Source organism: Paroedura picta, chromosome 2, assembly GCF_049243985.1.
Source record: "Paroedura picta isolate Pp20150507F chromosome 2, Ppicta_v3.0, whole genome shotgun sequence".
NCBI classification, from domain to species: Eukaryota; Metazoa; Chordata; class Lepidosauria; order Squamata; family Gekkonidae; genus Paroedura; species Paroedura picta.
In genome coordinates, this window is record NC_135370.1 from 41,581,014 (window position 1) to 41,604,844 (window position 23,831).

The following is a 23,831-nucleotide window of genomic DNA, read 5'->3' on the forward strand; positions in this document are numbered from 1 at the left end:
ACGCTTCTCCCTGTAGAGAGCCAGTGTGGCGCAGTGGCTAAAGTAGGCTTTCACAACCAGGGTTTCATGAAGCCCTGGAGTTTTGTGATGGCTCTGGAAAGGTTTTCCAAATGTGAGGGAGTTAGTTAATTTTTATATACTTAAAAAAAACCTGTTAAACATTTATCAGGTGATATGACCATATATGGTCATGTCACCCCACCCCCTTTCCCAAAACAGCCAATGATGGGCCTGGAGGGGGTGGGAAGGGGAGGGACTCCAGGTGGGCATGTACACAGCTATGCTTCCCAACCATATTCTGCATGATTGCGCCACTTTGGGGTTTTCTCAATGGTAAAAACATTGAGAAAGGCTGGTGTGTCAGACTCGGATCTGGGTGACCAAGATTTGAATCTGCACTCCACCATGGAAGCTTGCTGGGCGACCTTGGGCCAGTCACTTCCTATCAACCTAATCTGCCTCACAGTCTTGTTCTGAGGATAAAATGGTATCAGCTGATCAGATTCCATTGGAGAGAGCAAAGGATTCTGTAAAGATTCACTATTTCCTCACCCTACAAAGGTCTTTCACACATAAACATTTGGTACAAAAGTCCCTTCGTCCAGAGGATGTCTTTTCACACTGGAGGAAAATACAACTTCAAAGTGAGACAGCCCACTACATCTCCATCTTTGGACATTTTTAAACAGAGGCTGGGTAGCCATCTGACGGAGAGGCTGATTCTGTGAAGGTTCAAGGAGGTGGCAGGTTACAGTGGATGAGCGATAGGGTTTTAACTGGCCTGCATAGTGCAGGGGGTTGGACTAGATGACCCAGGAGGTGCCTTACAACTCTATGATTCTTCATGTGTTGTTCCTTTTCTCTACCTGCTTGTTTGTAAATTAAGCCATATTGCTTAAAATGCCATGTTGCAAGGGGTTGGACTAGATGACCCAGAGGTCCCTTCCAACTCTATGATTCTATGATTCTGTATTATTTCTTTAAATTTCATTATTAGAGCCTACAAATTAAATCAGGATTGCTCAATGCAATGCACTTCATGTTAGAGTGAAGTCAAATAAGCAAAAACTAAGAAGATACCGAATCAGCTTAAGGGGTGGCGGGTTACAGTGGATGAGCAATAGAGTTGTGAGTGTCCTGCATAGTGCAGGGGGTTGGACTAGATGACCCATGAGGTCCCTTCCAACTCTATGATTCTATGATTCTGTGATTCTATGATCTCATATTGAGAATCCCCACCATTTCCAAGCCATCAAATGGTGCCTTCGGGTGACCATGTCATTCATACGGCTCTTGCAATCATCACTTGAAATTCTAGTTGCATAAACAGTTTGTCACATGGCACCATTCTAGGAATGACCTTTTAAATCTTTCCAACATGCTTCCAATGTAATGAAATATTGGTAGGTTATTAATGTGTCCTCTAGTAGATAGCTGAATAGCAGCAGAGCAGCAAAACACATACCGGATTAGTGATGGATGAACACAAAGGAACCTAAGAGAATACAGGACCTGGACAATGGTCTACATAGTTCTGGCTCACCACTTTCCCACAGGGCCCCCCACAACTGTTCTACAAAACCTACAGACATTCAGAGGCCAAATTCTCCACCGTTGTGTCATTCTACCAAATAATACCAATTTAAAAGCTAAAACTCATCATGAATTTGGCCTGGTTCGTAGCCTCCAACTAATGTTTGGGGAAGGTGCCATCCCTGAATATTCCCCAAACTTTTATCCAAATGGGTTTTGGGGTTAGGGCCATTTAAACCTAACAGTTCAGCAGGACTGTGAACTATTTAAACCATTGGTTTTGCTCCCTTCTTCCAAGTGGAAGGAAAGCTACCATCCATTTAACACTTCCTGGGCGATCCTGCTGCTTTCTCTGAACCAGGTCCCAAAATGGCCTCAGCCAGCAAATATTTATTGTTACTCCCCTGGATATTGGAGAATCCTACTATGTGCCTCTCTGAAGTTCGGTCCAAAATAAATATGTGTGAAAAGTTTCTTTCTTTTGTCTGACTGGAATGGGTTCTTGTTGCTTTTTCTACACCATGCGTGGGTTTGCCAGGAGGTGACACTCTTATTATTCATCCCAGGTTCGATGGTTTACCCCACCATTTAGCTGTGGAAGAGGTGGGCAGGAGGCCAGCTGCTTCTAGTTAGAAGCTGCAAGCCTAGCCATGTAAGCATCTTCCCCCTTTACCTTGAAACCTTCAAACTCCTGTTTTTTAAATAGCTATCCAGCTACCCCTTTCCTTTTGGAAAGGCGAGGTCTTTGAAAAGACTTATACTCTACTAAAAATGAACCTAACATTTTCAAAAGAGAAAATTCACTTTTCACTCTTGTTCTCTCATTGGCTGTCAGGTCGGCATCACTGCAGGCTTTTCTGAATGTTCACATGAGCTTTAAATTGGTAGAACAAATATAGTTCTTTGAGACTATAGTCTTGGCCTGTCTCATTTGTAGAATTGCTTTCCCTCAACCTTATACTTAATTTAGAAACCCTGGCTAAACTGGATCCATTTATCTTTACGAACTAAATAAGCCGTTATAAAAGTGCGGTATTTTCCCCGTCACAAATGAGACCCCGAAATTTCCCTGTCTGTGGTAAAGGGTTGTTAGCTTAATTTTTACAGTGTTTGTTATGACAGCGATTGCTGCCTAAGCATAAAACTCTAATTAGGCACTGTGTCCAATAAAAATAACTCCGAAATCTGGAGAGCCCAGAGTTTGTTTTTTGTACAGAACATGCAGATGAGACATGCTGATCTCACAACATTCAGAAAATGTTTCTTCCAAAGGCCCTGTCATTTAGCTTTGGTCTATAAAGATCTTGACAGTATTACAGGCAAGGCTTCCGACATGTTGCCGTGCTGTGGGAGCTCCAGTGGCAGACCAAGATAATAATAATGATAATAATAATAATAATAACAATTTTTATTTGTATTCCTTCCCTGGCAACAACAGGTTTTAAAGCATCATACAACATTTGAGTATCAAAACATTTTAAAAACTGCCTCCTCTCAATAATTTTAAACCTTTCTGGTGTGTCTTTAAACCCCATGTCTTTGTTGACATAGCCCCTTTTTTCCATAGACTCTATAGCCATTCCTGTTGGTTGCCCTCCTCTGTACTTTTTCCAGCTCTGCAATGTCCCTTTTGGGTTCCAGTGACCAGAACTGTTCACAGTATTCCAAGGGAGTCTGCCCCATAGATCTATACTGGGGCATTACAATATTGGCCATTCCTTTCCTAATAACCCCTAACACAGAGTTTTCATTGAGCTCTCTACTGCAACCCCAAGATCTTTCCCCCCTTCTCAGTTCTCAGCAAGGTTTATAATTGAAATTGGGATTATTTTTGGACCAGTGTACGTCACCTTATACTTTACCAACACGGAACATTTGCCACATTGTCTCCCACTCCCCCAGTTCGTGGAGATCCTCTTGGAGCTCTACACAGTCAGCCTTAGTTTTGGTCATCCTGAATAATTTGGTGTCATCACTGGCAGTCTTCAAGCAAAGGTTGGATACACACTTTTCTTGGATGCTTTAGGATGCTTAAGGCTGATCCTGCGTTGAGCAGGGGGTTGGACTAGATGGCCTGTGTGGCCCCTTCCAACTCTGTGATTCTATGATTCTATGATCTGCAAACTTGGCCACAACGCCATTCACTTCTCGTTCCAGGTCATTTGTGAATAAATTAAATAGTGCCAACCCCAATACTGATCCTGGCATACTTCCCCCCACTGCAAGAATGGCCCATTGATTCTTGCTCTTTGCTTCCTGCCATTTAACCAGTTGTCCACCCACAAGAGAACACACCCTCTTATCCCACGACTGCTGTATCTTTGTAGGGTACAGCAGCAAGTTCTCATTTCACAGATCAGAAATGCAACCCAAAATCTACACTGGCCAATCTTCTTTCCTTCCCTGTTATTGGCAGTTAATTGCAGTCCTGTTTTTTCTCATCCTGGACCCACGTGCATGTTTAATTCAGCTGCAGATCTGACTCTCATATGACTGTGTTTGGAAACGGCATCGGTTTAACTTTTTTATGAGGATTATTTTCTTTCAGGTGATTAAATACCTAATCTTCTTAGGATGGTAGGAATAAAAAATTGCTGTGTAAGATAATACACACACACAATACACACGTGCGTGTATGTGTGTGTGTGTGTGTGTGTGTGTGTGTGTGTGTGTGTGTATGTATGTATGTATGTATGGAATGGTAGAAATCTCGTTTTAAAAGAAAGTGTTCTAATGATCTCATTAAAATTATATCTATATCTTCCTGTCTGCAATCAACACAGGCCTAAAGTTTGATTTAGTTAATCTGATATGAGTTAAGGGGGGAAATTACATTCTAATTGAAATGTAATTGCGCTGCGTAGTGATCAAATCATATAACGTTGAATTGTGAGTGGTATTGCAGCGAGGCATGATTATTCCTCTTCCCAATTAATGTCATTCTCTAAATAATAGAGATTGGTTCAATATATAGATTTTCCTTAAAAATAATGGCTGGGTTTAATGATGAAGCTATGAAATCTCGCTGCCAACATGTGAAATTTTATTATTGCGATCAGATATTTGCTATATTTTCTCCACAGTGCATTGGTGGATGGAGCAGGGGTTGCAGGAGGCAACCCAGACCTATTTCAGGAATTTGCCCTGATCCACCGCTTATCCAGTGACAGGGCAAATTTCCAGGTTCACATGATGTAACGACCAGGCCAGGGCCATCCCAGGCCTGGCCCGACTCAGGTCCTTGTTTGCCCTGGGGCAAGGGAACATGGATATATGTCAAGCCTGGGCTGTTGAAAAGGGAAGAATTGGGCCATTGTGGCCCGGCCCCCTCCCCCACCCATGCCTGTGACTACAGTGTCCCAGAAGGGACAAAAAAAATGCAGTATTGCATTGTTATGCAATACCACATTCTTGAAACAAACAACAAAAAGGCCCCCATCACCCTGCAGCACATTGGAACCTGCCCCAGCTGCTTCGTCTGGAAGCATAAATCCAAAAAGACCAGGTGCAGCAGGGAAAATGCTCTCCCGTCTGGACCTTAGAGGAGATGGGGCAACCTATCCTTGCCAAAACATCCGGTGGCAGCCCAGCCACTAGTGCAGAATGGGTCCCAGAGAGGCATGCACTGTCCTGGTGCCAGTATGCAGTGATGGGTTGGCATCTGGGGCAAGGGTTAAAAGTATGGTGGCCAGGCAGGGGGAGAGCTGTGGGAATGGATATGGTGGTGGGGGGGAGATGACGATTGTGCCATCATGTCACTTCCAGTAAAATATTGCTCGCTGAACATGCTGCAGTAAGTTTAATAAGAGAACTGCTGTTTAAAATTCTGCTGTGTAAATCCAGCCACAAATTCTTCGTTTTCCTGCCACAGACCTGTAGCCAATGTGGATGCTGCCGTTTTCTACTTATAGGAAATTTTAATGTAGAGTTTCCTGAAACTTTATGGTAAAATTGCAGAGTTCCTGCAGATTTCTAAAGAGGACAGACTCCCTCCCCCCAAGTTGCTGTTGTTGTTGGTGATTTTCGCCCCCTTAGACTGCTTTTCAACCATCTGCCTACATCCGTGGTGGTAGGAAACAAGAATTGAGGGTGCAGAACCCCTCCCCCTCCCAGTAACCCCATGCCAGTAACAGGCATAAAGAATTCAGAGAAGATAAAATATTGTCTTGTGACACCTTAAAGCCTAAAAGAATCATTGAAACACAAATCTGATGACTTAGAGGTAACTTTATCAGCTCCCCAAAAGCTTATGCTACAATTAATTTGCTCGTCCTTAAGCAGTCACGGAATGCTTTCATTTTTGCAGCAGAAGCTTGGCCTGGCTCCTACTCCTTTGGAATCAGTATCCCCAAATGAGAGAATTTGCAATTTTTACGAGACACACTAAGAAATCTTTAAATGCGGAAGGGATAGAGCAGATCAGCTGCTGGTCAGACAACCTGACAAGCTTATCCAGGGGTGGCCAAAGAGACTATCCAGATGTCAATGGACTACAGTTACCATGATCCCCTGCCAGTACATGCACCAGCAGTGGCTCATGGAAATTGTAGTCCATAGACATCTGGGGAGGCACTGTTGGGCCACCTCTGGATCTAATATGATAAAGGTTCCTCTAAAACAAACAAACAAAAAGGCCAGATGAGATTGTAATTTAAGAATTATATACAAGAGGCGAAGCTAAGTTTCAAGGTTCATGCAGTCTTTATTTTGTTTGCTTGTGGTTCACTAAAATAGCTCCTTTGCCCACATCTGCTCTTTTAAAACTAAACATGTCTCGTTAGCTTTTGCTTTGATGTCCTTGTGAAACTATCAGCAAACCAAAGATTAATTAAAATTTATACATACACGTTGACCAAGCATTTAATTTTAAAAACTGGATGCAAGTTGCATTATTGTAGTATATTTTGGAAATTCGTTTATTTATGGAAACTTCTTTGTTTGTAGTTGAAGTTGGACGGGTCCTTTTTTTAATCTGCCAGGGCTGGTTGCTACCAGACGGGGACATTTCTGTAGAGATGTAAGAAAAAAGGGTTAAACCCACCTTCCCCCATTGGTAGGACTGTCAACACTAGGTTGGGAAATGCTGATTTGAGGGAGGAGTCTGTGGAGGGTGGGGTTTGGGAGGAGTCTAGAAGCAGTGAGATGCTATAGAGCAGGGGTAGTCAACCTGTGGTCCTCCAGATGTTCATGGACTACAATTCCCATGAGCCCCTGCCAGCATTTGCTGAACATCTGGAGGACCACAGGTTGACAACCCCTGCTATAGAGTGTCCCCCTCCCCCTTGAAATAGTCATTTCCTCCAGTACAGGGGTGTCCAAACTGGTTCTCCAGATGTCCATGGACTACAATTCCCATGAGCCCCTGCCAGTGGGCAGGGATTGTAGTCCATGGACATCTGGAGAACCACAGTTTGGACATCTTTGCTCCAATATAACTGATTCTTGTTGTCTGGAATCACTTACGATCACTGCAAAATCACTACAAAAGGGAGTTCCTCCACCAGGCATTTGCTTGAGGTCGACCGACTCGGAACATCTGCTGGTCCCCCCCCCCCCGATACCCTGCTATGACTGAACCATTTGATCTCCCTAGCGTTGTTGTTATTTATGTTGTGTTGTAATTGTTACTGATAAGATTGTGATGTTCTATTGAAAATTGTATGTCATTAGATTGTTACAATGTTCCATGTAAATTTATGCAGTTTTCCATGTTAACCGCCCAGAGCCGTAAAGAATGGGCGGTTTAAAAATCTAAGTAAAATAAATAAATAAATAAATAAATAAATAAATAAATGATTACAGATGAAATCCAGATCCTACGTGGAGTTTGGGCCTCCCGCCGAAAACTGTGATCAAGCTTCCCTGTTGTTAAGGCTGCTGTTAAGGACTTCACAAGGAGATTGGTTAGCCATCTACCAAATAATACTCTTTGGTCTTTAGTAAAATATAGAAGAAGAAAAGGAGTTGGTTCTTATATGCCGCTTTTCTCTACCTGAAGGAGGCTTAAAACGGATTAAATATTCCAAGGATACAGCATCATTCCACTTTAATCTTTTTGTTGGGTCCAAATCCATGTTCATGTTATCCTAAGGGTGGTTGTTTTTCTTTACAAAAGGGATAGTTGCTTCCAGAAGGATTAATTTAGAGCACAGTGGGAAACATTGGTTAGCCCTTCGCTTCTGACATTTCCCCTCCTGAAACGCAGGCTCAAATTTGAAACCCTTGTGGTCATGGTGGACAGATATGTGCATGTTCATATCTTCAAGAACAACTCAAGGCCTGGCTTTGCTCTTGAAACTGTTGTTCAGTTGTTAGTCTCTGCATAGGTGTTAGCGTCTTCCATGAGGGAGTGTCCTGTCCTAGCTGGGAGCAATAAAGAGATGTGGTGGGACGCTGACAGGGTCTCCCGTGTGGTGGCCTCAGAGCAGGACTGAAGGGTAAACTGGAAGCAGTATAGGTGAGTTCACCACTACAAACCACACCTCAGTGCTTGGCTGGGAGATCACGAAGGCTCTGCAGAGGAAGGCAATGGCAAACCACCTCTGATTCTCACCTGTGTTAGAAGCGGGTCACCATAAGTCAATTGTGACTTTATTGCACCTTAGAAACACAAAATATCATGTGACATTCATCCCTTAAGATAACTTGGTAATAAGGATACCAGCCTCCTGATGGGGACCTGTGGATCCCCCGGAATTGCAGCTCATCTCAGACCAGAGATCACTTGTCTTTGACAAAATGGGTGCTTTGTAGGGTGGTCTCTGTCCTCCCCAGACTCCATCCTCAACTTTCTAGAAGTTTCCCACTTGATCTGGCAACCCTATCCCCTCATCCCCTGCAGCTGGCCAGGGGACACCTGGTAACCCTACTTGGTAGCTGTTTCTTATCACCTACGTTCTCTCTGTTTAACACTCTGATAGACATGAGAGAAACATCAATATTTCTGGTTTCTATCTTCCGCTTCCTTTTTTGACTTGCATTTGAATTGCAGTTGAGGATTAATATAGAATTTCCCTTTGTATTTTGAAATTACTCCCTGCCTGGTTGGTGAGTAGGAAGTTGGTTTAAAAATGTTTAAAAATAAACCTTAAAAACCTCAGCGGCCATTCGAGTTATGCAAAAACATTCATTTGCCTCAATGGAAAGAGCTTGTCTAGGTTTTATTTTTACTGTGTATCACTGGAGCTCTATGCAAATAATGCCAACCCCCACAGCCTGGATATGTTAACTAACTGGGTTTTTCCCAATATTGTTTTTGTGTTGAGCTCAATACTTTGATTCACCATGGAGTATCTTCTAAGGACCAACACATTTTGGTTTGTGCCATTGCTTAAGATGCAGCTGGTTTCTGTGAGATGTGCGTTTTTTAAAAAGAAACTGTTTTATTTAATTTTATTTTTCAAGATTTAGATTCCACCATTCTGCCCCTGAAAACATATGTGATAAAATCAAAATTTGAAACCATTAAAATCACCCACTGCACTAAACCACACATCACAAGAACAATTAAGAGCAGAGCTCAAATATACACAAAGACATAAAAACAGCAATCAAAACATTGGTCAGGAAGGAAAGAAGCTTTTACTGGGCTTCATCTTCTTTTTCAACCATCACATCCTTGTGCCATGAAGGTGGTTATTCCCTTTTGATAGATGTGTAGCTGAATCCGAAAGAACACCGTTTCTAAATATGATGGGATGGGGAAAAGTTTGTTTTCTGCATTAATTCTATTCGGACCCTGGGCAGTGCTCAGATCTAACCTGCTTATGATTCTCTTGGTGGTCCCCCTTTTATAGATCTTCACCATAATCTTTAACTGGATACCATCAACAGTGATTAGTATATTCAATGAGTGTGGTGGGGTTATGGCAGCATTGCTTTGGTGGATATATTAGCATTGCTTGTTGTGCTATTGGCTCACTATGGATTCTGATAAGTTAAAAAAAACAAAATTGCATTTGCGTGGCGTTCAGGGTTGATGTGCTGGAGGGCAGCGCCTCTGAGACACAATGGCACATAGTACAGGGAGCTAGATTGGTCTTCAAACCTTGGACCCTAGGCATGCTTATTTGGGAATTAGTCCCTCTGAAATCAATAAGAAACAAGAGAACGTTCCATCTGAGCACAAGCAACTCCCACCTGCCCCATCTATGGCAGGAGTAGTCAACCTGTGGTCCTGCAGATGTCCATGGACATCTGCCAGCGTTTGCTACCCCTGATCTATGGGACATTCCAGGCAAAAAGATAAGCAGATTTGGTTTGCCAAATGTGGTAAACCCTGATCTCCCTTGGTGGCCTCCCATATAAGTTATGACCATGGGCGACCCTGCTTAGCTCTCAAGCTCAAGCTAAACTGGGCTATGCTCCAAGATTGTGTGCAGGAGTGCAGCTGTTTGTAGTTGTCCCTGCCTTTCAGGAGATACTATAGAACAAGGGTAGTCAACCTGAGGTGCTCCAGATTCCCATGGACTACATTTCCCATGAGGCTCTGCCAGCATTTGCTGGCAGGGGCTCATGGGAATTGTAGTCCATGGACATCTGGAGGACCACAGGTTGACTACCCCTGCTATAGAAGAAGAAACCATATCTGATAGCACAAGAACATTGAGAGGCAATCACTCTGCCGGAGTCGTGCCGACGCCCCAAGATTCTTTTTGTTAATTTTGGTTGTTTTGGCTGCGACAAACTAACATGTCTGCCCCCGCTGGGATTTGTATCTGATATGGTTTCATAAGCTCTATTCAAGGCAATGCTTTTTTTTTTTTGAAAGCACTCTATTAATCACTGAATCCTAAAAGAGAGGGCGATGGAGAGAGTGACAGAAACTGTGTTAAGCAAATGGCTCCCTCTACCTGGGCAGGAGAGGTCAGCTATTGAAAAGCGTCCATCCAGAACAGGACGATACAAGCAAAGGGAGGAAAAAAGATTGTCTTCTCTGTTTTTCCTGCGATGATCCTTATGTAAGAACTCTACATAGGGCCGTACTCGTTGCAATCCATCAAACATGCTCCTGGGAGCAAGAACAATTGATTAAAAAGGGACTTCTGAACAGGCTTGCTTGGTGTTGTGGTTAAGAGCGGCAGCCTCTAATCTGGTGAGGTGAGTTTGATTCCCCGCTACTCCACATGCAGCCAGCTGGGTCACCTTGAGCTGGTCACAGCCCTGATAGTGCTGTCCTCACAAAGCTGCCCTGTCAGAGCTCTCTCAGCCTCACCTACCTCGCAGGGTATCTGTTGTGGGGAGAGGAAGGGAAGGCGATTGTAAGCCGCTTTGAGATTCCTTCAGGCAGTGAAAAGCGGGGTGTAAAAACCAACTCTTCTTCTTCTGTGTTCACAACCCCTCTTGCATCTAGGGAGGCTTTGCAAGAGTGTATGGCACAACACATTGTTATTTTAAGGTGCTAAAGGACTCTTTGGTGTTGGGGCTTTAGCAGGCTCACACAGCAATCGCTCAAGAATTTGTCACCATGGATGGATGTGTTCCCTTAGGGGGGTTAATTGTAGAGGTGGCATTTTCAATTACACCAGCATTTCCCTTTTCTAAAGCTCTTGTGTCAAATTCCCAGCAGTCTTTTGGGAGGAAATGAGGGTGGGAGGTGGGCTGCATCTATCCTTCTACTTAGGGTGTTGCATTACATAGCAAGACCAATAAAAGATTTTTTTTTAAGATAACATATCTGCAAAACTGAGCCATGGTTTTTTCAAAAAGAGAATTAAAAAGCCTTTTTATCTTCATTGAGTTGGAATTAAGTTTGGGATCAAATAGAAAAATTAACCTGTGTCTTACTTCCCAAAGTTTTAATACCGTTCAGCCCCCATGTGGAGTTTTCCAGAAATGTTTCCTCATGTCAGTGTGTGTCTTCTAATGTGGTTCTTTGGGTTCCTTTCTACACTGCTGTGCTCTTACAGCAATCTGTTATGTCACAAATTGATTACAAAATACCAATTTATTGTAGGTTCCTTAATGCTGATAGAAGTTTTTACCTAAGGGAGCTTAGGCTGTCTCCATCTAAGCCAGGGGTAGTCAAACTGCAGCCCTCCAGATGTCCATGGACTACATTTCCCATGTACATTTCCCATGCTGGCAGGAGCTCATGGGAATTGTAGTTTATGAACATCTGGAGGGCCACAGTTTGACTAAGCAATTAGTCCTAACTTCTAAGGAGACCATGTCAACCATGAGGAACTGCAGGTGGGGACGTTGCCAAGGAATCCTTCATCATGAGTAGGTCACTGCCTGATGAGGTTCACTGTCATAAAAACCCAGTTGCTGGGCAGAATGGAGGGCCAGGTAGTAATACCATTCAGTCCTGCCTCAGCCCTAGGTGACCTATGGAACGCAAAGTTGATAGGGTTTCCAGCTCTGGGTTGGGAAACACCCAGAAGACTTTGGGGGTGCAGCTGGGAGTGGGTGGGGCAGGGAGGGACCTCAGTGGAGTATAATGCTGTGGAATCCACCCTCCAAAGCAGCCATTTTTTTAGGGATCCCCAGGTCCCACCTGGGGACTGGCATTGCTAGAGGCAGAACACTTGATCCCCCTGACATCTCCAGTTAAATCAGTGGTTCTTTATCTTGGGGTCGTGATCACTGGCAAAGGCTGGATACACACTTTTCTTGGATGCTTTAGGATGCTTTGGGCTGATCCTGCGTTGAGCAGGGGGTTGGACTAGATGGCCTGCATGACCCCTTCCAACTCTATGATTCTATGACTCTATGATTCTGTGAATTAAGTTCAGTAACTCCGGTCCTGCTGATTGCGGTTTTATTGTTTCTTGTTGTTTTAAAGTGGATTGGTCTGTTTTTAGTGTTAATTAAATTTATTGTTTTTATTGCTTTGCTATTTAATATGTTGTTCACCACCCCCAAACAGTAGATGGGAAGAAGCTGCCTACAAATTGACCAATGAATAAATTAAATAAATGTGAAAAATGTGGTATAGGGACCCGTTTGAACCCAATAACACAGGAGACAGCTTTTTTCCTTCACTTTGCAACTGTATATGAGTGAGCCTTCTGTACGGAGCCTTTGAACGACAGATGGCACACAGGAAACACAGGCACCCGTTTAAGCATCGCTCATAAAAACGGCCCCACTTAACATTGAAATGCCAGAATTAACTTGAAGATGCGATTGAAGCCAATTCCTTGCAGACGCTTTCCTTCTACACACACAGAGCCACTGTTGCTTGAAGGAATGCCCCTCGGTTGCCACCAAATAACCAGATTGCTGTGGGTGCGATGCTTGCAAATAGCACTTGAGGGTAGGCATGACGAGGCTGAATCCCAGGCTGCCCTGGCATACGGTATTCTTGCAAACACAACTTTTATATGCTTGCAAAAGTGTCACGTGTCAGTCCCTGATATGGTTTTTTTTAAATGAAATCTCCCAAGTGCCTGCTGATAAAGGAAAGAGGCAGAAGCATGTCCACATGATATAGTTTCACATTCTAGGAGTCTGGAGGGGGTGAGCAGTATGGAAAATGGGGGTTCCAGTTCCTAGGTGGGACCTGGGGATCCCCTGGAATATTATGTGGCATGGATGCATCATTAGTTCCTTACTTGGGATGCCAATCCTCAGGTGGGACCTGGGGATCCCCTGAAATTATAGGTCATTTTCAGGTGACAGAGATCAGTTCCCCTGGAGAAAATGGCTGCTTTGGAGGGTGGACTCCATAGAATTATGCTCCAATGAGGTCCCTCCCTGCCCCAAATCCCAGTCCTGGCTCCTCCTCCAAAGTCTCCAGGTATTTCCCAACCCAGAGCTGGCAACCCTGGGGGAAGTGAAGTCATTCTGTCATTGAGCAGAGGCATCAGCTCGACAGATGAAGGGTGACTGTCGAAGTTAATGATGTGCCAGAAAGCTTCCTGTGACCCTGCAGATCAGCACATTGAAATGACTTCCTTGTGAGTAGGTGCCAGTGTCCATTCCATGTCTAAATGTGTTGTGCCATCAAGTTGCTTCTGATTTATGGTGAGCCTATCACTTAACGTCCTCCGAAATCTCCTATTGTTAACAGCCTTGCTTGGCAAAAATAGCACAGAATCACAGAATCATAGAGTTGGAAGGGGCCATACAGGCCATCTAGTCCAACCCCCTGCTCAACGCAGGATCAGCCCAAAGCACCTTTAAGACCAACAAAGATGCATTCAAGGTGTGCACTTTCAAAAGCTCATGCCTTGAATAAGTCTATGTTGGACTCTATTTTTGTTGTGCTACTCCAGACCAACACGGCTACTCACTTGAATCTAGCCTTGCTTGGGTCTTGCAGACTGAGGGCTGTGACTTCCTTTACAGAGTCAGTCCATCTAGAGATGCCCATTTCCAGGTGGGATCTGGGGACCCCTCAGAATTACAGCTCATCTCCAGATAACAGAAACCAAACAAACTCTTCAGAGGGTGGACTCTATGACATTGATTGTGTCAGCGATTGGCTCTTGTGGTCCTTTCTTGCAAGCCCAGGGAAATGCCAAATGCCACTTTCGGAGCAGGAAGCAAATTTCATCTGGGCAAGGAAATGGAGTCACTGTGGGTGGGCAGGTAGTTGTAAATTTCCTGCATTGTGCAGGAGGTTGGACTAGATGACCCTGGAGGTCCCTTCCAGCTCTGTGATCCTATGATTCCAACCTCACAGAGATCCCTGTCCTTCCTAGGCTCCATCCAGATATGCAGGCGTTCCTCAACTTGAATCTGGCAACTTTACCCACCGATTCCGTGCCAGTGGCTAGAAGGAACTTGGTATCTCTAAAACCATCTCATGTTGAATCCTCCTCTTTTCCTACTGCCTTCCACTTTTTTTTAAGGTGCTGGTAAACCAGCTTTTATTGAAGTTTACATAGAACATGGAAGAGAGAAAATAAGAAAAATACATAAAACATAGAATATACCATGCCATCTTCTAATATACTCCTTAACTAATTACCTAGATAGTCGATATAGTAGCTCCAGAGTTCCTGGAATTCATCTGCAGAGTGGTTGTTCTTAGGCTTGTAAGCTTCCCTATTTCGGCCAACTCTCCCAATTTCTCAAGCCAATCCGTGACTTTGGGTGTGTCCTGTTGTTTCCACCTCCTAGCCACCACCAGTCGTGCTGCTGTTGTTGCAAGAAATAAGAAATCACCAGCTTTTCAAGGGACTCTAACTGGTAAAACACAGTAACATAAATCCAGAACAAAATGGAAATTGACTTTCAACATTCTTTGTAAAATAGCATGGATTTTTTCCCAGAATATTTGCATTTTTTTACATGTCCACGACATATGTTAAAAGGAACCAACCTTCTCCCTGCATTTCCAGCATTATATATCAAGGTTTCCAGAAATTTCACCTAACAGCTTAGGAGTCACGTCCCATCTACAAAACATCTTATACCAATTTTCTCTTAATAGCTGACATTTCGTCCGTTTCACAGTTTTGTTCCATAATAGTTCCTACTCCTCTAAAGAAATAGTACGATTCAAGTTCATCATCCATTTCACCATACAATGTTTAACTTGCTCAGACTCAATGTCATAATTTAATAAAAGTCTGTACAATTTACCCTGTACATGTTGCTTCGCCTGAAATAATATCTTTTCAAAGTCAGTTAGAACTGACCCAGATTGCGATCGGAACTCAGACTTAAACCTGGAGATACCTTGATGATATTCCAACCAAGTGATATCAATACCTTCTTTGATGAGGATATCATGGGTTTTTATTTTCCCTGTAGCTGTCAGCATTTTCTTATATATAAAGCAGCCCAGCCTGGTTTTTGTCCTTTATCAAAGTACGCCTCAATAGGTGATTTCAGCAGCGATGTACTGGATCTAAGTCTCTGTTTGTATTCCACACATCGGTTGACTTACTCTCAGTGACCGTTTACGCACTGGGAACTTCACTGCCCCAGCTCTGTGCAGGAGCACAAATCGGGAGCAGATGAGGTGCACCGGGCCAAATGCTCCCCTGTGTGAGTGCAGGAAGAGGTGGGGCAACCTGCCACGACTAAAACTCCAGCCTGCAGCCCTGCATGAAACCTCCAGTGCGTAAACGGTCAATGAGATGGTTGAAGGCAGGACTTGGAAGCACAGTGTGGAAAGAAGTATAGTGGTAGAAATACTGGGATCCACACACCCTTTGGTTTCCAGGTTGATTTGAGACATCTGTAGATCTCTGCCTGCTAGCCCTAAAAAAGATTCCATGTGATAGTGGGATGGGATGTCTCAAGGCACCATGGGAGTTCGAAGGCACTGTGGCTGCAGTTCTGTGGACACTTCCATGGGAATAAGCCCCACTGCATAACACGGGGCTTAGAAGTAGACTGCTTAGGGCTGGTTTCTTTCTCTGTACTATTAATGTTGTTCCCGTAATCAAGTCCTCTTCATACCAAAGAACACCAGCTATTTACAGGAAGGGTCAGGAACCTACTCTACTTTCTTGACCAACCAGCACCTGAATTCCTGGCCTAAAAGTTGGTGATGATGGACATCTGTGCCATCCCTAAGATAGACTGAATTCCTAAAACCATCTTTCCTGGTATATTTTGAGCTGATGCGGATACAAGTATGACTTTGAAAATTCCCTCTTTCCTGGTATATGTTGAGCTGATTTTGAACTGATGGGGAAAACCCTCTGCCCCCATCCCCTGCCAGTGGCTAGAGGGGACCTGGCACCCCTAAATTTTGGGCTGATGGGGATATCAGTATGACTTTTAAAATCCCCTCTTTACTGTTTGCATCTTCTCCATCATGAGTAGGTGGTGATGGCTTGTTTTGTCAGGCAGGTTTTCTTCTTTTCTAGATGCCGAGCAAGTGGGAGCCAAAATCGTACGGAAATTCATGCACTCTGGTTCCCATTGAAAGAAGTAGGATATTTATTTCCTCCCCCAGATAATTTTTTTTTACTCCCATTAAAAATTAAATTCCTCTTCCTACTGTGCCACGTGCTCCGCTACGTGAAAATAAATATTGTCAGCTAAAGCAACAATTACAGCAATTTCTCCTCCTTTCTTTTTCCTCCCCAATTTGGCTGAATTTGTAGCAAATGTCATCCACTTTTTCAACATTACCATAAAACGCATCCCTTCCTTTCTGCGCAAAGTACAAGACGATGGTGTTTCATTTATAGTGTATTAAGTTATCACATTAATGAAGGGATTGCTTCAATTCTAAACCTTGGAAGGCTCTGTCATATTGATGCATAATGCAATTCAGAGAATTCCTGCTGCAGCAGTGTTGTTTTGGGGGAAAAAAACTGGATTTGCAACTAGATAGGCTGCTTTCCTGATGGGCTCCAATATCCTCCTAAGAAGAAGAAAAGGAGCTGATTTTTGTACCCCACTTTTGACTACCCGAAGGAGTCTCAAAGCAACTTACAATCGCCTGACCTTTCTCTCTCAACAACAGACATCCTATGAGGTAGGTGAGGCTGGGAAAGCTCTGAGAGAACTGTGACTGCCCCAAGGTCATTCAGCTGGCTGCATGTGGAGGAGGAGTGGGGAATCAAAACCTAATCTCCATGGAGGCTGCTGCTCTTAGCCACTACATCAAGATGGCTTTCTAAAGCAGGGGTAGTCAAACTGCAGCCCTCCAGATGTCCATGGATGACAATTCCCATGAGCCCCTGAGTGTTCACTGGCAGGGGCTCATGGGAATTGTAGTCCACGAACATCTGGAGACCACAGTTTGACTACCCCTGTTCTAAAGCAATTAAGAGAAGAAACATTTCCCTCTATATTGCCCTGACCCCCTAGTCTTAACAAATCTGAGTTGTCTGTGTCCAGTCTCAGCAAAACATGGATAGATATGAGAGAGAGAGAGAGCGAGAGAGAGAGAGAGAGAGAGAGCATGGTTTCTATGGGCTCACTGTCCATTGTTACTTTCCCAAAGTGACCCTCCAGTTAGAGATGCCATTCCCCCCTCCTGGCTGAGATGCAGGGTACAAAAAAGAACAGTGTAGTCACATGCATGATTACATCACTTCCAGGGAAATCCTGTAAAAGATGGTAGGTAACTGGTAAAGCCATAAAGTTTATTCAAGTTCCTAGAGCTGCCTGCCATCATGTCCAGGTTTCCCCGGGAAGTGACATCATGCCCATGACACTGCCCCCAACTATGTCCCCTTCCCCAACTCTCTCTATTTGGGTTGCCAAGTCCCCCTTGGCCAATGGTGGGGGATGTAGGGTAGGGCTTCCAGATCCATGTTGAGAAACTCCTTTAGATGTGGAGGTGAAGCCTGAGGAGGACAGGGACATCAATGGAGGACAGTGCCAGAGAGTCTACTCTCCAATTCATTCATTTTTCCTCCCAGGGGAATTGATCTTTGTAGTCTGGAGATGATATGTAATTCAGCGCGAACCCATTCCTGCAGCCAATTGCCAGGCTTGGCCTGGCAGCCCCACCCTATAGAAATACAAAATTGCTAACATAAAAACATAGTGAGTTTGTCCCTCCTCAAAAGACAGCCTCCATACTAGTGCCCCTCCATCCTCCATGACATCTATTTACGCAGTGTGCATTTCTAGCCCTCTGCATCCACTAGCAATTGTTTAATGATATCATAGAAGCAGGACATGTCTAAATAGCTAGAGAAATCATACTATTGTGGTGCAATTGGAAGTAAAATAATTTCCAGGAGATCTGGGGGTGGGGTGGGGAATGTATCAATTCCCATTCTAGGTAAATGTGACTTCTAGGTCCTGAAGAATTGTTTCTTACAAAACAGAATTATTTGCATTGGCAAAGGAACTGCAGAGGCAATGTAACATTTGTGGCAGATTTCCAGAAGGCAGTGAACTCATCTGGCGTTCCAGGTGAAGTTTTCCTATTCTGACTGGCAGCACGAGCAGGTGGCTTTCCTCCCTCTGCTCTGAACACCTGTCGCATGGCTTCATCTAAGATCAAAACACGGTGAATTTGCAGAGGGCTCCAAACTGAGACAGCTCAAAATCCAGTTCCCAAGTCTCATTTTCAGCTACGACTCATACCCTTGTCCATGCGGGAAAAAACGGCTCCTTCTCTGACCCCCACCCCCGACAAATATTGAGTGGTGGGACCCGTGGAACGGATCGGCAATATCCAGAAAAGTATAGGCCAAATGAAATAAACAACAAACAAAGCAGAGACTCTGGTCGTGCTATTAAACTAATATAACAACTATCTGTTAGACCAGGGGTAGTCAACCTGTGGTCCTCCAGATGTTCATGGACTACAATTCCCATGACCCCCTGCCAGCAAATGCTGGCAGGGGCTCATGGGAATTGTAGTTCATGAACATCTGGAGGACCACAGGTTGACTACCCCTGTGTTAGACAACTCAGTTCTAGAGAGGAAAGGTAAGAAGAGAGTCCCTAATTTAGCTAGTTGGATGGGAAGAGATGCAGGTGTCTCTACAATCCACCATGATGCAAGCAGGCAGTAAGGGGGGGGGGAGAGAGAGGTGTGAGGTCATTTCAAGAAAACACCAAAGTGATGTCACGCCCCATTAGATATTGCCAGTAAAACCAGAGAGTTTTCTATAGTTCCTAGAGAGGCATGACATCACTTATAGGCTTGCCCAGAAGCGACATCACGTGTTTATCGATACCACTGTTTCAATTTTGGCTTTCTGCGATTGGCTGCTCAAGGGCCAGTGGGCAAGGCACCTGGCAACTGCAGTTAAAGGTGACCCACAATTCTGTACTGTTAGAACAAGGCTAAAACCCAGGATCGGGCTCAATGCTCTGCAGATTTGGAAAAAGCCTAAGAATACATTGGGGCTGTTCTATTAACAAATGTATCTTAGAAGGCCGTCTGATGCAGTAACGTGTGATTTTGGTGTGCAGTTTAAGGATGGGTAAATGTAAAGCAGTGTGTAATGTAAAGCAGTTTCCATTAGCAGTGGAAACCTTTCAAGACTAATTAAGGCGGAGAACATAAAATGCTGCTTGGTCTTCTCCCAGCGGTTAAAGGGAATTCCTGTTTTCTCCAGTCAATTTTCACTCCCCCGAAGGAAATCACTACAAGAAGAGGCATTGCTCTTTTTGCCTTTTGCAGGAGAGAAATTACCTTCTTCCCTTCCCAGTGGATACTGTGGAATCTCTTTTCCGGCTGTTTTTTTGCTTCCCTTATGGGATGTAAGGGATTCCCTTGCTTTCGGTTCACCTCCATTAATGTATTTTACTAGCATCTCTGTTCAAATATTTCATATAGGCCTTGGCTTTCTGTCTGATATTTTCCGCACTAAACACACACACACCAAAACCCCGCAACTGAAACAAAAACAAGAAGTTCAGATTTGGTTACCGGCAGCTGTGAATCTAAATATAGTACAGGACACGTTGTTCTGCTCTTTCTTCATTCCCCACCCCCCCTCTCTCTCGTCTTTTGCATCTCTCTCTCTCCCCCCCCCCCCGCCTTCCCCTTCTTCCCAATGCTAATTAATTTGGAATAGGGGAAAGATATAGGTTTAAAAACAAATAGCATCTCATAAATCTACATGCTCCTCTGAGCTTTGTTTGTGAATACACTTCATTCCAATATAGGTCATATCCTCTGACAGCTCTTATGAAGTGAAGCAATTCTTTGGTACTAATGACTGTGAAAAAAACCACTGCAAATGGCAGAATGTTGCAAATTAGATGCTGCAGGTAAAATCCATCCTTCTGCATATAAACATAATAAACTATAATTTATTATAGTTCACTTCCATTTGTGATTACACTCCACCCCCCCAGTACCATCAAAGATGGAAGCTACACAGGTGGCGATCCCCTTTGTGGCACCTGCCAGGTGAAGCCCCTTTGCTTCTGCTTCAAAGGAAAGAGTTTATTTGCCAACCTCCAGGTGGTGGCTGGAGAATTCCTGGGATTAGAACTCGTCTCCAGGTGAAAGCAATCGCCTGGAGAAAATGGCTGCCTTGGAAGGTGGACTCTGTGATGTTTATGCTCCATTGAAATCCCTCCCCTCCCCAAGCCCTGCCTTTGTCAGCCTCCATCCCCCAAATCTCCAGGTATTTTTCAACCTGGAGCGGGCAACCCTAGCAAAGAGCCAGTGCAGGCTTTCCTCCACTTTACCGGAGCAGGAGAAACCAGGAACTGAATTCATAGGTGAAGGATGCTTGGCATATTACTGCTGGTCCATTACCCCATGGCAGCCATTTTGTAACTGGTCCTAGATCTCCATGGCAGCCATTTTGTGCTGGTGACCATTCTCCGTGTTCTAAGTGTGCTCACAGGCTCAACAATATTGGGTGCCCCAGTTTTACACCTTTCACTCAAGGAGGTCTACCAACCTATAAGAACTGTGAGCAGGTTGTTACCTTGAGAGCTGCACTGTGCTGTAGGGAGCTCTGCATACAATGGAACTTGCTAAGGAAATTCGTCATGGCTCCCAGCCCTGTAGATATCTCTTCTTCCTCATGTTGAAATTTTTTTAAAAAGCCATCAAGTATTCAAAGAAGCCTCTTGTGGCGCAGAGTGGTAAGGCAGCCGTCTGAAAGCTTTGCCCATAAGGCTGGGAGTTCAATCCCAGCAGCCGGCTCAAGGTTGACTCAGCCTTCCATCCTTCCGAGGTCGGTAAAATGAGTACCCAGCTTGCTGGGGGGTAAACGGTCATGACTGGGGAAGGCACTGGCAAACCACCCCGTATTGAGTCTGCCATGAAAACGCTAGAGGGCGTCACCCCAAGGGTCAGACATGACTCGGTGCTTGCACAGGGGATACCTTTACCTTTACCTTTATTCAAAGAAGCTTGGGAAAGCACATTGTATTTCCATATTTTCTGAGCCATGAAAGTTCAACCGACTGAAATTCAGCAGAAGCTACCTAAGCTAGAAAAAAACTCAACATGGGTTGATTTCCTGGCTTCCTCAAAACAAATAAAATTGTCAACGGAATAAACATTTGGAAGGACTTTCTAAGTGCTCTTCTCTGCCAGCCTCTGATCGCAAACAGCTGGACTAATCTGTCATGCACAAATCACTCTTTGTAATTTTTTTTAAAAAAAATCTTTTGATCTTCAGCTGTGTAGCATCAGATGTCCTACAGGCACTTTGTAAAGATGGGGTTATGGGTTCTTCCATAAAGAATCCCCCCTTCCAGAAGAAGAACCCTGTATTTTAAATTCAATCCATGGGCACCATCTCCTCTTACGCCATTTAGTGCCAGATCTGCAATCCCTGTAGTAAATTTCACCAGGGGTAGAAGCAACTTAGGGCACATAGTTCAGGGGTGGCCAAGCTGTGGTTCTCCAAATGCCCATGGACTACAATTCCCACAAGGCCCTGCTAGCTGGCAGGGGCTCTTGGGAATTGTAGTCCATGGACATCTGGAGAGCTACTGTTTGGCCACCCCTGACCTAGCTGAAGTTTTCCTGCTAAGATATTAAAATGGTCTGAGAAGAGCCGATTCTCTCTCCTGAGGTACCGGCTGGTTACAGCCTCCCTCCCACCTGGCAGTCCGATCTACCACTGCTTCACTTGTGCCCAAACTGCAGCCTCCTCAGACGCTTATGGTTTCACAACTTTTCTAATTGGATGCAATATCTGCGGGAAAGTACCCAGTGAGACCAAACTTTGTGTGTCCCAGCAGTTTCTTAACTACCAAATTGGGAGACGGTTCGGAGTGGGTGGGAGATAACAGCTGGGAGTAATTTCACAGACCTCCTAAAACGATAAGGATTTGCAAAAATACAGGCAGGTTTTCTTTCCCAGGAACCGAAATCTTCACTTTATCTGTGCTGCCTAAAGAGCAGACTGCTTTGAATATGTACAAACAAAGGAAGGAGTTTCTATAGCAACCGTGGAACCATACGAAAGCGCTCTCAGCAGTTCACGGCTACCCTCCCTGGCTCTCTCCCTCACTCTCATGTGGATTGAAGCATGGCTTTTTTGGGGGAAGTGGGGGTGGCTAGAGGCCCTCTTATCCTGCCCAAGGGGCTGAATGGCAGAATGGGCAACAATGACACCTGTGATAAAACTGGGAATTCCTCGTGTTGACTAAAGTGCAAATTAGCATACAGCGTTGCCAGCACCCAGATTGGATTGGGAAATACGTGGAAACTTTGGGGGAGGAGTTGCAAATGGGCGGGATTTGGGGTAGGAAAGGACCTCAGTGGAATACAAAGCTATGGAGTCGACCCTCCCGGGCAGCCATTTTCTGCAGGGGAACTGATCTCTTTAGCCTGGAGATGAGCTGTAATTCCAGGGGGATTCCAGTTCCCACCAGAGGACTGGCATCCCTGCCCGGTACTGAAGCATACTTTGTAAACGGTGACCATGTGCTTAGTTATATAGTCGACCTCAAGCCACTTGACCTAGCACAGCACAACAGAAGATGACTTTAAATGATAAGCCAGTGGGTTTGTTTGTTTTTTGCCTTCCGGTGACCCTTGATAAGCCGCACTTGGGTCATCTAATCAACTATTAAAGGGACAGAATTTCTGTCCTTTATCACATCCGGCTGTTCTCAACTGGCTAGCCGCTGGCTTGGAAAGGAATGAGATGGGATTATCCCGCTCTGCTCAGCTATTTGCAGTTTTATTTCCTCCTTGAATTATAGGGGGATTAGGTCAGGCGGGGTGGTGTTTCCCAAATGGTGTGTGATTTTACCTTGGTGCCACCAAGAGCTTCAGTGACTCCTTTCCACATATTGAGCTGCTGTTTAAGGGATGGGACAGTTTTACCCAGACCTCTTCGCCAACCGTATCACCATAGCAAACCTAACCTGTGTGATGGGTATTAACTGTTTTAATAGATGGCACTGGAGCATCATTTGGTGATTAGTATCACTCAGATCAGCTCGATACATTACAAGGTGTCATGAGCACACTTTTCCAGGAAGCTTCGGTACATCCCCCCCCCCCCCCTCTAATGGATTATTTCCAACTTAAAAATAAGTAGTAATGCTTTTTGCAGACAACAATTGGTTCTAATAATAGCACTGCATTTAGAGGGGAAGAAATCAATGCAGTTGCAGGATAGACCTCCTGGAGATGGCACCAAGGAGATAATGCATTTTTATAATGTAACAAAAGCAACAAGAACAGCAGTGGAAAATATATTAGGATAAGGATAGAACAGAGTTCACGGTGAACACGCAGGCTACAGGCAAAATGGGCTTCTCTTCCAGGCCATGAGCCCATGCAGAGATCGTTGAAGGTTGTCATGGACAGAGTCAACTGGCTTTTGTGGGTATTCAGGGGGTTGCATGGCCATGGCTGGGTAGTTTGTCCCTGACATTTCGGTAGGACACGGCAAGATAGGGACCTCTCCAGGCTCAAGTGTGGACTGTGTGAATAAAACGGATAAAATGCCCAGCAGCTGTTCACAGACTCCCCACTTTGGCCT

General features: G+C 44.4%; 1 protein-coding gene and 1 long non-coding RNA gene across 8 annotated transcripts in view; one reads left to right on the forward strand and one right to left on the reverse strand.

Annotated features, from left to right (window-relative positions):
* The window catches only part of KCNH7 (potassium voltage-gated channel subfamily H member 7), a 372,812-nt gene that overhangs the window by 36,954 nt on the left and 312,027 nt on the right, over positions 1 to 23,831 (forward strand). The gene's annotated exons all lie outside the window — the stretch shown is intronic.
* LOC143829294 (uncharacterized) lies at positions 20,803 to 22,254 on the reverse strand. The gene is made up of 3 exons (XR_013228059.1): positions 22,146 to 22,254; positions 21,236 to 21,314; positions 20,803 to 20,946 (listed from the first exon to the last, which is right to left on the reverse strand). It is a non-coding gene; the product is annotated as an uncharacterized LOC143829294 (long non-coding RNA).